The sequence below is a fragment of the Triticum dicoccoides genome, chromosome 3A (assembly GCF_002162155.2).
Source record: "Triticum dicoccoides isolate Atlit2015 ecotype Zavitan chromosome 3A, WEW_v2.0, whole genome shotgun sequence".
Lineage (NCBI taxonomy): Eukaryota > Viridiplantae > Streptophyta > Magnoliopsida > Poales > Poaceae > Triticum > Triticum dicoccoides.
The window spans coordinates 708,192,261-708,208,639 of NC_041384.1; positions in this window are offsets into that span (position 1 = coordinate 708,192,261).

Consider the following 16,379-nt stretch of genomic DNA (forward strand, 5'->3'; position numbering starts at 1 on the left):
GAAAAGTTTCAGCTCATTTTGATCATCTATGAAGGTACTTCCTTCACAGACAAGCAATCTGAATAGAAACTTGAGAAAATTGTCAATGAATATTGGATAGATGGATTGAGCAGATTTTTGGTATCCAGAGGTGATTTATCAATGTTAATCACCCTGAAAAATTTCAGCTCCAATGGATCAAGAGTTCAAGCACTTCCTTTGCAAAAAATTCAGACATGGCAGAAACTTGCATTGGATCATGTGCTCAAATTATGGTCTTTGAAGCACGAGTTTGGATGGAAATGGTGAAGATATAGCAAGTACAAGCTCCACAAATTATTTGGGAATTTTCCTTGCTACAAAAATGGTAGCTCCTTTGGAAAATGGCAGAAATGCAATATTGGCTTAAAATAGGAAAAGGCAATTTCCCTTATTTAAAAGTGGTCAATATTTTTGCCAGAGCTAAGATTAGGCACAAATATCATCTCCTCAAATTTTCATGAATTTAGGAGATGACAAGCTATGCCTTTGGATTTTATTCCTCAAAAAGACAAGAAAAGGAATAAATCACAAATGAAAAATATTGCATAGGACTTAGCAATATTTTTGCATATCTAGGGTTAGAAAGGTAGGAGGGTCTCTAGGAACAATTGGGATGATCAACAGATCAAGGAAAATGATGGTTCCTTTGCAACCACAAAGGAAATATTCAAATTCCAAAATTTGGTGTTAGGGTTTTGAGAAAGGTTTTGCCCAGTAACAAAAACATGAGCAAGGTTTTGAAATGGTTGAAAATGGAAAGAATTCTTAGAGTCATCCAGCAAACTCAAGAGAAAATTTGAAAAATGATTGCCAAGAAGGAATAACATCACTAAAATTGATAACCCAATTTTGGGGCTGTTACAGTTGTCCATGCCCTAGCTGTGGGAATACGAGGTCTTACTTTTACTCGAAAACCCTTCACACCCACCTGCTTTATAAGGGTTTCATGCCACACTATAATGTTTGGACCAAGCACGGAGAAAGAGGGGTTATGATGGAAGACAGCGAAGAAGAAGAGGATGATGACAACTATGTGCCCCCTGAATATGGTGATGCTGCAACAGGGGAAGCTAAAGATCAAGAGGAACCAGACGATGTGCTCGATGATGATCTCCGTCGGGTCATTGTTGATGCAAAGAGATAGTGCGAAAGTGAAAAGGAGAAACTAAAGTTCGATCGCATGTTAGAGGATCACAAAAAAGGGTTGTACCCCAATTGCGAAGATGGCAACACAAAGCTCGGTACCGTACTGGAATTGAGTGAAGGCAGAGAATGGTGTACCTGACAAAGGATTTGAGAAGCTACTGAAAATATTGAAGAAGAAGCTTCCAAAGGATAACGAATTGCCCGACGGTGCGTACGCAGCAAAAAAGGTTGTATGCCCTCTAGGATTGGAGGTGCAGAAGATACATGCATGCCCTAATGACTGCATCCTCTACTATGGTGCGTACGAGGATTTGAATATATGCCCAGTATGCGGTGCATTGCGGTATAAGATCAGACGAGATGACCCTGGTGATGTTGACGGCAAGCGCCCTAGGAAGAGGGTTCATGCCAAGGTGATGTGGTATGCTCCTATAATACCACGGTTGAAACGTCTTTCAGAAACAAAGAGCATGCCAAGTTGATGCGATGGCATAGAGATGATCGTAAGAAAGACGGGAAGTTGAGAGCACCCGTTGACGGGTCACAGTGGAGAAAAATCGAGAGAAAGTACTGGGAGGACTTTGCAGGTGACGCAAGGAACGTATGGTTTGGTTTAAGCACATATGGCATTAATCCTTTTGGGGAGCAGAGCAGCAAGCACAACACCTGGCCCATGACTCTATGTATCTATAACCTTCCTCCTTGGTTGTGCATGAAGCGGAAGTTCATTATGATGCCAGTTCTCATCCAAGGCCCTAAGCAACCCGGCAATGACATTGATGTGTACATAAGGCCATTGGTTGAAGAACTTTTACAGCTGTGGAATGGAAACGATGTACGTGTGTGGGATGAGCACAAACAGTAGGAATTTGACCTGCATGTGTTGCTATTTGTAACCATCAATGATTTTCCTGCTCTCTGTAATCTTTCAGGACAGACAAACAAGGGATACCACACATGCACGCACTGTTTAGATGACACCAAAAGTATATACCTGGACAAATGCATGAAGTATGTGTACCTGGCGCATCGTCGATTTCTTCCGACCAACCATCAATGTCAAAAGAAAGGCAAGCATTTCAAAGGCAAGGCAGATCACCGGAACAAGCCCTCCATCTATACCGGTGATCACGTACTTGCTATGGTCAATGATTTACAAGTAATATTTGCAAAGGGTCCCGGTGGACTATCTGTTCCGAATGACGCTGAGGGACGCGCACCCATGTGGAAGAAGAAATCTATATTTTGGGACCTACCCTACTAGAAAGACCTAGAGGTCCGCTCTTCGATCGACATGATGCACGTGACGAAGAACCTTTGTGTGAACCTGCTAGGCTTCTTGGGCATGTATGGGAGGACAAAAGATACACCGGAGGCATGGGAGGACCAGCAATGTGTGCACAAAAAAGATGGCATGCCTCCAAAGCAGTATGAAGGTCCTGCCAGCTATGCTCTTACCAAAGAAGAGAAGGAAATCTTCTTTGAATGCCTGCTTAGTATGAAGGTCCCGTCTGGCTTCTCGTCGAATATAAAGGGAATAATAAATATGCCAGAGAAAAGTTCCAGAACCTAAAGTCTCATGACTGCCACGTGATTATGACGCAACTGCTTCCGGTTGCATTGAGGGGTTTCTACCGGAAGACGTTCGATTAGCCATTGTGAAGCTATGTGCTTTCCTCAATGCAATCTCTCAGAAGGTGATTGATCCAGAAATCCTACCAAGGTTAAGGAGTGATGTGGCGCAATGTCTTGTCAATTTCGAGCTGGTGTTCCCACCATACTTCTTCAATATCATGACGCATGTCGTAGTTCATCTAGTCAACGAGATTGTCATTCTGGGCCCTGTATTTCTACATAATATGTTCCTCTTTGAGAGGTTCATGGGAGTCAATGTCCGTAACCACGCTAGGCCAGAAGGAAGCATCTCCATGGGCCATCAAACAGAGGATGTCATTGGTTTTTTTGTTGACTTCATTCCCGACCTTAAGAAGATTGGTCTCCTCAATCGCGGTATGAGGGGAGACTAGCTGGAAAAGGCACGCTAGGAGGGGACTCAATAATATGTAGGGACGGGCATTCTTTGTCTCAAGCACACTACACAGTTCTATAGAACTCTACCTTGGTGACCGCGTATGTCAATGAACACAAGAACATTATGCCCTCCAAACACCCGGAGCAGTGTGACGACTGGATTACATGTGAACACATCAGGAATTCCGGCAGTTGGTTGCAAACACGTCTCAGGGGTGACAACACTGTTTTTGATGAGTTGTATTCGTTGGCCAGGGGACCATCTTCGACTGTATTGACTTACAAAGGGTACGAGATAAATGGGAATACATTTTACTTGATCGCCCAAGATCAAAAGAGCACCAACCAAAATAGCGGTGTCCTCTTTGATGCAGCAACCAAGAGGGGAAAGGACACATACTATGGTTACATAGTGGACATATGGGAACTTGACTACGGACATGATTTTGAAGGTCCTTTTGTTTCAGTGCAAATGGGTCAATCTGTCTGGAGGAGGGGTACAGGTAGACCCACAGTACGGAATAACAACAGTGGACCTGAACAATCTTGGGTACACAGACGAACCATTCGTCCTAGCCAATGATGTGGCGCAGGTTTTCTATGTGAAGGACATGTCTACCAAACCAAGAAAAATAAAAGATAAGGAAGCGAATACATCATACGATGAGCCAAAGCGCCACATAGTTCTTTCAGGGAAAAGAGACATCGTGGGATTGGAGGGCAAGACAGACATGTCTTAAGATTATGAAAAGTTTCATGAAATTCCTCCCTTCAAATTCAAGGCTGACCCAAGCACCCTGTTAAACGATGAAGATTATCCATGGTTACGGTGCAATAAGCAAAGGACACAAGCAAAGAAAAAGTGAAGACTTTCTCTCCACAACTATTATGATGATGCTTTTTATCTAGAATATCTATTATTATGATGATGCCTTTGATGATACCATGCCAACTTTCAACCTTTTCAGAGTTCATTTGTAGTGCTTTTCAATTTCAGGGTCACTAAGCTTACAAAAATCAGTAAATGCATGAAAAATACCAGATGAAGTCAGAAAGGGTTGAAAATTGATGATGCGACTTTGAATGGTTCATTTTGAACACACAAAAAGTCTGGAGTTCAAATAAGTTCAAAAAAATGAAATCCCTTTGTAACAGATGAGTTTTTGTCCGAAACCCTGATACTTCGAAAGAGATTGTCTATTTTGTACACGAAGTGCAACCAGTTTTTGCCGTAACCCTCTCAACCTTTTAGCACATGCTCTGTGGGTGAAATGATGATACCATGACAACTTTCAACCTTTTCAGAGTTCATTTGTAGTGCATTTCAATTTCAGGGTGATATAGCTAAAAAATCAGTAAATGCATGAAAAATAACAAATGAAGTCAGAAAGGGTTGAAAATTGATGATGTGTCTTTGAATGGTGCATTTTGAACACACAAAAAGTCTGGAGTTCAAATAAGTTCAAAAAAATGAAATCCTTTGTAACAGATGAGTTTTGTTCCGAAACTCGGAACTTCGAAAGAGATTGTCCATTTTGTAAACGAAGTGCATCCATTTTTTGCCGTAACCCTCTCAACTTTGTAGCACATGCTATGTGGGTGAAATGATGATACCATGGCAACTTTCAAACTCTTCAGAGTTCATTTGTAGTGCTTTTCAGTTTCATGCTCATTTAGCTAAAAAACAGTAAATGCATAAAAAATAACATATGAAGTCAGAAAGGGTTGAAAATTGATGATGTGACTTTGAATGGTGCATTTTGAACACACAGAAAGTCTGGAGTTCAAAAAAATGAAATCCCTTTGTAACAGATGAGTTTTCGTCCAAAACCCTGATACTTCGAAAGAGATTGTCCATTTTGTACACGAAGTGCATCCAGTTTTTGCCGTAACCCTCTCAACTTTTTAGCACATGTTATGTGGGTGAAATGATGATACCATCACAACTTTCAACCTCTTAAGAGTTCATTTGAAGTGTTTTTCAATTTTAGGGTCATTTAGCTCAAAGAATGAACTAATAGCAAAAAGACTGAACTAGGAAACTTTTATGAAACTCTAATAGCAAAAAGAATGAACTAGAAATCTTTAATGAAACTCTAATAGAAAAAAGAATGAACTAGAAAACTTTAATGAAACTCTAATAGCAAAAGGAATCAACTAAAAAGCTTTTATAAACTTCTAGTATTTTTTAAACTAAAATTATATAAAATGTATGCAACTAACATTATCAAAGTATTTTTTCAAAACATTAATAGCAAAACGAAATTTCATAAAGAATTTTTTTTGTTTCAAACTTTAATAGCAAACTAAAATAACAAAATTTGTTTTTGATTAAAACAAACATTTCAAATAACCTAAAAATTACCAAATTGAATATAATGATAAAACACGGTAATATTAAATAGAAGGAAAAAGAATCACTCAAAAATCTATTTTTATAGTAAAGTTATTCACAAACTAGTGATTCACAAAATTTTAAAAAAATCAAAATTAAACTATTCAAATTGGAAAACTAATGGCACTAACAGAAAGTTTATAATTTTTATTACCTAAAAGCAAAAAAGAGTCACTGAAAAACATTAAGTACTTGCTGTAAGTAGAAACAAAATAAAATAAATAAAGCAAAAAAGAAAATAAAAAAACTAGAAAAAAAATAAAATAATCCCACCTACTAGGCCACGACGGCCTAAATACGACTAAAAACACAACCATGGGCCAGGATTCAGGCCCGTAGCAGGCCCAGTAGGCCCACAGGCAAGGAGTGAAAGATTAGGCCCGAAAGCCTGCAGTCGGGAGGAGCTCAAGAGGGTGGGCGCAACAACGCTTATAAACCATGCTCGAGCTCTCTCAACTAGCGAGGTGAGACTAAACTCCCCACCGTATCGCGCCAGCACAAGGCCTTTGGTCCCGGTTGATGGCACCAATCGGGACTAAAGGGGGGCATTGGTCCCGGTTGGTACGAACCGGGACCAATGCCCCCCTTTAGTCCTGGTTGGTGCCACCAAGGGGGACCAAAGGTCCTTGTTTCCTGCCCTTTGGGCTGCTGAAAACTGACCTTTGGTCCCGGCTGGTGGCACAAACCGGAACTAAATGGGGGCATTGGTCCCGGTTCGTGCGACGAACTGGGACCAATGCTTTGACTATATAAGGAGCACTTGTGAAAATTTTCATTCAGTTCGTCTTCGATCCCTCCGACGACGCTGCCAGGCTGCCCCTTTGCCCATCGTCACTGTACCGCCCTGCCTCCGACGCCATCATCGCGCCCCTGCCCCAAGCCCTCGTCGTCGTGTGCGCCCCTCCCCGACGTCGTCGCCGTGCCGCCCCTGCCCCGAGCCCTCATCGCCGCGCCGTCACCGTCCCCGTGCCATCACCGCCCCAGTCCGCGCTGCCCCGTGCTACGGTCCGGCCGGCCCCCTTCCTCCTTGTCCGATCCTCCTCCCCTAGCTAGCTTGCTTCAATACTTTGTTACATGCTGTTGATGATAGATATGATGATGCTGTTGATGTTAGATATGATGATTTTTTTCACATATGTATTAATTTTTTGTTCATATGATGATTTTTTCATATATGTAGATGATAGTTTATTTAGTGCATTTTAGGTTAGTTGTACTGTTAGTGCATTTTAGGTTAGTAGATTTTAGGTTAGTGGAGAGGAAAAAGGAAAATAAGGAAAAAGGAAGAAAAGAAGAAGGAAGAAGAAGAAAAAGAAGGAGAGGAAAAAGGAAAAAGAAAAATAAGAAGAGGAAGAGGAAGAAGGAGATGAAGAAGGAGAAGAAGAGGCGAAAAAAATAAGAAGAGGAAGAAGAAGAAGAAAAAAAGGAGAAGAAGGAATAGAGGAGAAGAAGAATTCTATTTTTTTGTTCTTCTCCTCTATTCCTTCTTCTTCCATTTTTTCTTCTTCTCCTCTATTCCTTCTTCTTCTCCTCTTTTTTTCTTCTTCTTCCTCTTCTTATTTTTTTATCGGGAATGAGGGTGTCGAGGATCGCCGAGCGGTCGAGGGTCGAGAATTAAGGTCGAGGGTCGCCAAGGGGTCGAGGGTCCAGGTTTGTCGAATTTTTTTCATAGAAATTAGTGTGATATTTTTGTTCATGATGATCTTGCTCGATGAATGTTCTACGCTAAAACTCATATTAAGTTTGTTCGATGATATTTTTTTTGTTCATAGAAATTTACAAAGTTAAAATGTTCTTGTGTTGGGGGGAGGAGTCCTCAAAACATATCATGTGCACTTTATAAATTCTTATTTTTTATCGGGAACGAGGGTGTCGAGGATCGCCGAGCAGTCGAGGGTCGGGCACTAGGGTCGAGGGTCGAGGGTCGCCGAGGGGTCGAGGGTCGTCGAGGGTCGAGGGTCGAGGATCGCCGAGGGGTTGAGAGGGGGACATCTATCAACCCCCTCTCGTTCGACCAACTCTCGTGGACACCCAAACCCTAGGAAAAATACGTTGTCAATCTCCTACCCCTCCCGCCCCTACCCGACAAACTCTCTCGAGATTTATAAGAGATTTATCAAGAATGCCCCCAATATGGATATGCATAATTAAGTTGATCCATATTTTTCCTGATCTCATCTACGCTTCTATATGTGCATGTTCTCTTGTGTCAAAGTATTGAAGAAATCCATGGTTTCATAATTAGCTGGAAGTAATAGGCGCATGATGGTATGAAGCTCTTCGAAGTTATTTTGGAAAGGAGTCCTGATAGGATAATTCACTTTTTGGTACGAAGTTCAGCAAAGGCCTTCCAAATAGCGATATTCGAAAGGCTATTGATGAACTTTGTACCAAAAAAGCGAATTATCCTATCGGGACTCCGTTCCAAAATAACTTTGGAGAGCTTCATGCCATCATGCACCTGTTACTTCCGGCTAATGATGAAGCCATAGTTTTCTTGAATCCTTTAACACTAGACAACGTGACATATAGAAGGGTAGATGAGATCAGGAAAGATTGTGACCATTTTCTGCACATCCAGAATGGCGCCATTTTGTTAAATCCCTTGTCGATCCGGACGTCGGACATTCATGAGAGAGGCGGTCCGACCCAAACCCTAGAAGCATTGCCGATGCCACCCCAAACCCTAGAAGCATTGCCGAGGCCACCCAAATTTACCAAGTTAAAAGAGCGTTGTCGCCGAGGCCACCCCAAACCCTAGAAGCATTGCCGAGGCCACCCCAAACCGTAGAAGCGCCGAGGCCACTAATTAATATTCCTTGTTGTGATTAGCTAGCTAGGTCTATGTTTGCCACTAATATATCCATCTCTCATGTTTGTATATTAATTGCCATGTTGTAATATTTGCAGAAACTATGGAGCAAAGAGACTTGGAAACAGAACAGTTGTTGGGGGACATGATCCTCGGCGGAGGTGATATCTTGTCAAATCTCAACGACAACGATGGTCTGGAAGGAGAGGGTGAAGGCTCCGGTAATCGAACAATGGAGGAGGAAGGACATGATCATGATGTCTCCGGTGACCCAATGCTGGTGGAAGGAGACCGTGATGACGGCTCCGGTGACCGAACGAAGGAGGGAGCTGTTGCAAAGTCCAACGAGGTATATATATTAATTAAGCCTATGCTGACTAGCTAATTGAAGCATTAATTGTTTTGGTATGTACATATATTAACTCTTCTTCCTTCTTTTATAGCCCTCCGGATCGAGCCAAACTTAACGAGACGAGGCCCGAAGAAAATGTTGCGCAAGGATGAAAGGTTCACGATCACAACAATCGTGGACGATGGCCAACCGATTGAACCCAGGCGGACCAAGGATGCATTTTCTACTCAGTGTGGGGCTATTGTTAGGGACATCATCCAGCTATGGAATAAGCCTAATAATGAAGACCGTCAAGTTTCTTATGTCACTGATAGAGAGAAAGATGATCTTTGGACCTCGCTGAAGGCAAATCTCACCCTACCGCCATAGGAGGATCCGGATAAGCCAGCTATAGAGCCATCGGTCAAGGCGTGTGCTCTTAAGAAGATGGTAGACCTTGGACCCTGAAACAGGGAAGTGCGTTTGGACAGATGAGCAACTTGCAACACCCGTCAAGAAGCTTCAAAAGTGTATCGCTATAGCACAGCAAGGGACGTTCATTCCTGACAGAGAGAATGATGAGCTGACCGAGGCCCTCGGGAATCCTGAGCACCCTGGAGGAACACGGGCCACGCCAGGCTCTGTTGTGTGGAAGGTTCGGTTTCCCGGCGCAGGCGGTTACAAAACCCGGGAGAGGAAGAGGAAAATGGAGCAGTGCGAAATGCAGAGGCTGAATGCAAGAGTACAAAATCTAGAGGAACAAGTTGAGAGCTAGCGAGCTGCCGGAGCTACCCCAAAAGCTACCCCACCATCTGAGCGGAGAAGCTGTGTGGCTTCCACTCAGCTAGTTCAGCAGCCTGACTTCACGGCTCCTAGCTACCCTATGGATTCTATCACGGAGGCTCAACATTGCCATCTTATGAAGCAATGGCAGAACCTCAAAGTCAAGGCGGTTGTCGGCTCTGTTGCACCTCCTCAACCCGACGGAACTTTTCGCTGCCGTCCGATTCCACATGGCTATGTTGTTGTAATGGTGGATGAAGTAACGGAGGGATTTTAGGAGCTCGAGCTTGACCACCCTATAGGTGAAGGGGAGACTTGGCTGGGTCTTGCTCTAAAGACTCCATGTCTATGGCGGAAGGAGCACATCAAGCTTCCGAACTAGACGCCTCCACCTCCTCCTCATCCTCCGACGAGTCAGGGCACTCCGCCTCCTCCTCCGGCGAGTGATCAGGGCACTCTGCCTCCTTCCCCATCTGCTCTGGCACGTTCGAGCAGTCCGCCTCCTCCTCTGCCTCATCAGCAATGGCGGAAGACAGACGCTGCCGCTCCGACTGCTCTGACACATTGGAGCACTCCGCCTCCTTCTCCGCCTCGTAAGCAACGACGGAAGAGAGCCGCCGCTCCGGCGGCTAGCAGTACTGTCAGGACCCCGATTCCTAGTCACATCGATCTAGCCGGTAACACCTCATATCACTTTGCGGCCTCACGCACGGTAATCCCACGGGTGTGACCTTACCATTGCCCGGGGCCGTTTGCGCCTTTTGGCTCACGTATATGATAGTGTCGCTAGCATCCATATGACAGAGAACCCGGGCCGACATGGCTAGTCGTGAACCCAAAGCGGCACTAACCTATGGGGATAGGCATACATGAATCACATCGAGCATGTCGGTCAGCAGCATGTGAATCTGGGCTGTAGCACTGGGCTAACAGGACTCCGGGAACCCAGGCTGTAGCAGGCTAGGCAGGACTCCGGATGTCACCGCGTGACATTTCCCCGAAGGGACAGACATAGGAACTAAGTGAATCACATGTCGGCCAGTCAAGTGTTCCGGAGCAGTAGTGCTGGGCTAGCAGGACTCCGGTGAACCGGGCTGTAGCGGACTACTATGGCTCATGGAAGCACAAGACTACATTTCCCCATAAGAGAGGCTACCAAGGATAAACAACTAGGTTGTCGGATCCCACACATACCAAGCATTTCAATCATACACACAATATGCTCGATATGTGTAAATACAACATGGCATCATAGCATAACTCTACGACTCAAGTATTTATTCATTAGGCTCCGAGGAGCGAGATATTACAAACATGGGTCTCATGACCCATCATTCAGAGCATACAAGTCAAAGCACATGCGGAAGCTTAACATGTCTGAGTACAGACATCTACAAATGAAAAAGGCTGAGAAGCCTGACTATCTACTAGATCCTGCCGAGGGCACAAGATCGTAGCTAAGGTAACAAGCTAAACATCGAAGTCCACGTGGAACTACTAGCGAGACTGACGTCTCTCTGCAAAACATAAAATAGGCAAACGTGAGTACAAATGTACCCAACAAGACTTACATCAGAACTAGCTACATATGCATCAGTATCAATAAAGGGGGTGGTGGAGTTTGACTGCAGCAAGCCAGCTTTGACGCGGTGGCTATCCTGAACTACGACTGCTGGTAACTCTTTTAAGGTGGCGCACACGAGTCCACATATTCACCATATCAATACACCACTATGGATCTGCTCCCGTCTCCCTACGAGAAGGCCATCCATAGCACTCACGCTTATCTTGCGAGTTTTAGAGTATCACTTTCACTTGTCTATGAACTATGCAAGGGGTCCAAGTTTCCATATCCGAGGAATATGACTATTCGAATAGATAATGATAACCCTGCAAGGGTGTACTTCTTCACACACGCTCTCGCCACTTATCGCCCTGTACACGTCATGTACCTCGGCAACCTTCAAGCGGAAGCCGGGCGAGAGTGTCGGCCACGACCTGACTAACCACACAAGTCTCTCGTCCAGGTTTATCGCCTATTCGGGTTCCATCCGCAAGGAGATCCGGCCGGGGTGTCGCTCACGGCCCCAAACGATGTGTATAGGGTTCCCAAGCCCACCATCCGGGTGCCACTTGGTACACCGGGCCACTGTGCCTAGTCTGTCCCAAGCCCACCTGTACCGGGTGCCACTTGGTAGACTACTAACACTACCTACAAACACCAGAAACTAGTTGCAACTCCTGGACAGAGATCGAGTGGATTAGTAAGTCGAGAGGCGTCGAGTTACCGGAACCCAATGTGTGGTAGTAACTGTTCATGGATCACAAACACAGAACTCAGTTCCTGAGAACGGCTGCAATGAGACAACCCACCATGTACTCCTACATGGCCTCTCACCGCTACCTTTACCAAATCGTGTTCACACACTTAGCTCCCAACGGTAGGACATGTTCACCATGTTCCAATTCATTCCCGATGAATCAGACCTGACTCAACTCTAAGCAGTAGCAGGCATGACAACAAGCATGAATGAGTAGGCACATCAGGACTCAAACAATTCCTACTCATGCTAGTGGGTTTCATCTATTTACTGTGGCAATGACAGGTCATGCAAAGGAAAGGGGTTCAGCTACCGCAGCATGTAACAGTTGAAACGTTGTTGTTCTAATGCAGTAAAAGAGAGCAGGAGCGAGAGAGTGGGATTGTATCAGAATGACCAAGGGGGTTTTGCTTGCCTGGTACTTCTGAAGATAGTATAGTTCTTCATCGGTGTCATCGATCACATCGTCGGAACCACGTCTATCGAGAGGGAACAAACACCGGCAAACAAGGAAGAACATAATCAATGCAATGCAACAATTATGATGCATGATTATGACATGGCAATATGATGTGATTTGGCCTAATGCAACTAGCAACACAATTAAGTGTAGTTGGTTTGAACCCAAGGTTCAAATTCAAACTCCACATATGGTTATTTAAATGCCATTCATTTGATTTGTCCTAAACAGTAGCTATAAGTTGTTCTAACATGCATGAAAATGGTACAGATGGATAGATTGGATTTTTCTGATCATTTTTCATATATAATTTATCTTATTCTGAGTTACCATTGATTTTCTATGAATTTTCGATGTTTTGGGTATTCTCTGAAATTTATAATCATTTCTGATTTATTTTAATTCCAGAAAAAGATTTATGACATCGGAGTGATATCAGCACCACGTCAGCAAGTCAACTGGTCGGTCCGGGTCAAACCTGACCAGGGGGCCCACTGGTCAGTGACACAGTGCTTTCTGGGTTACCGACAGGTGGGGTCAGGTCAACAGCCATGTCAGCAAGTCAACGCTGACATGTGGGGTCGGTGAACAGGTGACGTGGCCAGGTCAAACTGACCGGTGGGGCCCGTGGGGGTTGGTTTAGTCTAGACCAAAATAGAACCTAGGTTAATTAGAGAGTGGGGCCCAGATGTCAGTGAGCTAGGGGGTTAGTTAGGGCGTCATTAGCGATAATCACGTGGCCACGTCAGCACGCCGGAGTTTGGCCGGCGACGACCAGAAACGCGGCGGAGGTTAGCCGGACTTGCGCTGCAGTCGACGGTTGGACACGCAGAGAGCATCTACGGGGAGCTGGCGGGGTGGCGCATCCAACGGTGGCGGTGGCTAGGGCTGGGCTGGCCGGAGCTCACCGGAACAGAGCTCGCGGCGGCGGCCGGAGTTCGGCCAACAACGGTTTGGGCGATGCGGGGCACAGAAGGAGCCGTGGATGGTCGTGTTCGACTCGAGGGAGTGCGGTGAGTGCATCCGTGAGCTCGGACACGAGCTTGTGCGGCCGTAGCCACGGTGGTGACATGGCCGGCGGCGGGGAGATCTCAACCTCGATGGTGGGCTAGTTAAGGCGCGCTATCGCGGAAGGGAACAGGGGGAAGTGATCAGGGGCTCACTGGGGGGCGGAGGAGGAGGTCAGCGGGCTCGGGGACGCGTCGGAGCGGGAGCACGGTCGCCGGCGATCTCGGTGACCCGAGGAGGAAGAAGACGTTGGGGACGGCGCTCCAGGGCTCTTCCCGTCGCGTGGCTCAGTGTAGACGGCGTATGGGTCGACGGCGGAGCTCGAGGTCACGTAGGAGAGGCACGGGGGAGGCTGTGGCCGTGGCGGTGCTCGGCGGCGGCCTCGGGTGGCAGCGGCGCAAGCGCTGGGGTAGAGAGGGAGGAACCAGAGAGGGGGGGGAAGATGCAGGGGGTGCCGTGGCGCTCTTGGCACCCTCCAGTAGCAGCGGCAGCAAGCAGGAGGTGGCCGGGGCGCGTGCTTGCGTGTGGTGGCCACGCGCCTCTCATCCTCCCGGCGGGAGGTTGAGGGTGACTGACACTGAGCTGTGGGCTGGGCCGCACAGTAGCAGGCCGGCCAGCTGGACAGGTAAGTGCCAGGTAAGTTTCTCCTTTTCTCTATTTTGTTTCTGTTTTCTATTTCTGACATTTGTTTTAATTTGGTTTTTGAACCAAACTAATTTTGTTGCTTCTGATAAACTTTGCAGGGACTAAAAGGATTATTCCAAACCCCTCAACAAAAATCAGAATTATTGAAGTAATAAAGTATTTATAGTATTTGTTTGCTCTAATTCAAAATACAATATGTGTTAATTCAACAATCCAAAATGTCATGCAAAAATGTGCATCACCTCTGGTTGCTGTTTCCAACATTTTCCAAAAATGATGAACATTTTTGAAGGCCATTTGGGTTCGCTGAAAAATATTTTAGTTGAACATGGTGGATTCCTTTTATGCTTGGGTTTGAACATCCCCCATTTCAAGTTTCCATGAAAGTTAAACATGATGCAAGCAAGATGCAAACACTAGGCAGCACCAGAAGCTAGGAATGTGACAAGTACAGCCAGAGGCGGGAGGCAATACAAATACGGTCCATCTCTCAAGCCTCTACAGAAGTTACCATACGAGAGGACCGTGGAGGAAAATGCGGAGATCTGTGAAGCCCAAGTAAGGGACTTTTTTGCAAAGAAACCTCCACCTCCGAAGGAGACGATAGATCCGGTGAAAGCGAAGCGCACTATCGATTCCCTGAAGCGACCACCACTGCCTTCGTCGGATGACAACCATGTCCGCTATCTTAAAAAGACATTGGAAGATGCGCGCCAGTCGGGAACTACTTCAAGTGATAAAAGGTTAGCATAACGAAGAAGTGGGAAAAAAATCCCCAGCTCGGTGAACAGGCGAACCAATCATGCCCCCCGCTCAAGGTGTCTAGCGATATCATCGCAAATCTGGCAGGGATGGTGCCCGATACCAATCCTGGTGATTACCTGGGCGATGATGTACATTTTGATACAATGGAGGTGGACCAATTCAGATACCAGTATGGGAAGCCTCTCATCAAAGATGGAAGTCCTCCTCTAACAACGATGATCCAAAGATTCCATCAATGGTACATGAAAACCTGCAGTGAGTCTGGGAAGGATGCTTGGATGATGAGAATTAAAGAGGAGAACGACTTCATTGGACAAGATCTGTTAACTGTTGATTTTGACGAGTTTTTCCAGCTCTACAATCACAAGGTTTGTCGACAAATCACGTGTGGCTTGCTACTATCTGTAAGTACTACTTCTGTAATTAAGTCTTTATATATAGCTCAGCTCTTTCATTTCATGTATATATAATTATCCTTACTATATTATGCAGATTGAGGATCGCCGAATGTAGAAAAGCACAAATCTATGACATTGGGTTCATTAATCCAAACGTCATACATGAATTTACGGTTAAACACAATGTCTCAGAAACCGAGGACAACTTTCTACAATCGTTGCTAAAAAATCAAAGCAAAGATAAAATACTCTTTCCTTACAACTTCAAGTGAGTGTTACTATCTTATGCACATTCGGTTTCCCTTATTACTCGAGGTTATAGTAATCTAACTGATGAGTTATGCATGCATGTGCAGGTTCCACTTTATTCTCCAAGAGATTAAGCTTGACCGGGGAGAAGTAAATGTCTTAGACTCGAGATGCAAAGATCTCGAGGACTATGCAGACATGACTCAAATGCTCGAGAAGTAAGTTCAGTAGATCATTATCGCACCATATCGGCAACTTTGTTCATTTTCTGATATCAAGTAATTATTTTCTTTGTTGGCAGGGTTTGGAAAGAGTTCACCGCAATTTCTCTGGGACTGCCGACCGAGCTGCGATTTAAACACCCGAAAGTAAGTACTACTATCTAGTTTCACGCATCTCCCATTGATTCTAGCTAGTTTCATCAATACCATTTGCATGCTTGCTTATCAGTTTGATTGACCCCTATTTCTCGTAAAGTGCTTGTGGCAGGAAGCCGGGAATGATTTCTGTGGATACTACGTTTGCGAGTTCATCTACAACATGACGGCCTCTAATAAGCGGGGCTACTCTGAAAAACAATATGAAACACGTGAGCAAAATTATTCACTATTTTATTTTATTACCATCATTTGTGTTGAGTTTCATTCATACACATGTATTGACCCTCTTCTTCAATTTAGATCTAGCAGATGCGGGATAAACTCCTACCACATGATCGCATACGAGCAATTCAAGAGGAATTGGCGGGATTCTTTCTTGACCACGTCATCAATCCAGCCGGAGAATACCATGTGGCACTTGACTTCAGATGTTAGGGATTGTAAGAGATCTTATATTGTATATATGTAGCTAGTAGCGTCGGATAGATATACGAAAACTTGTTGTTCGACCAATCTCTCGGAGAAGGAGAGGTCGATCACTTCTCTCTGTATATGTTCATGACGATCTTGTGTACTTAAGGGTTTCCTTCATCTGCTTACTAGCTAGCATGTCGCAGTTCTCTCTATACGTATA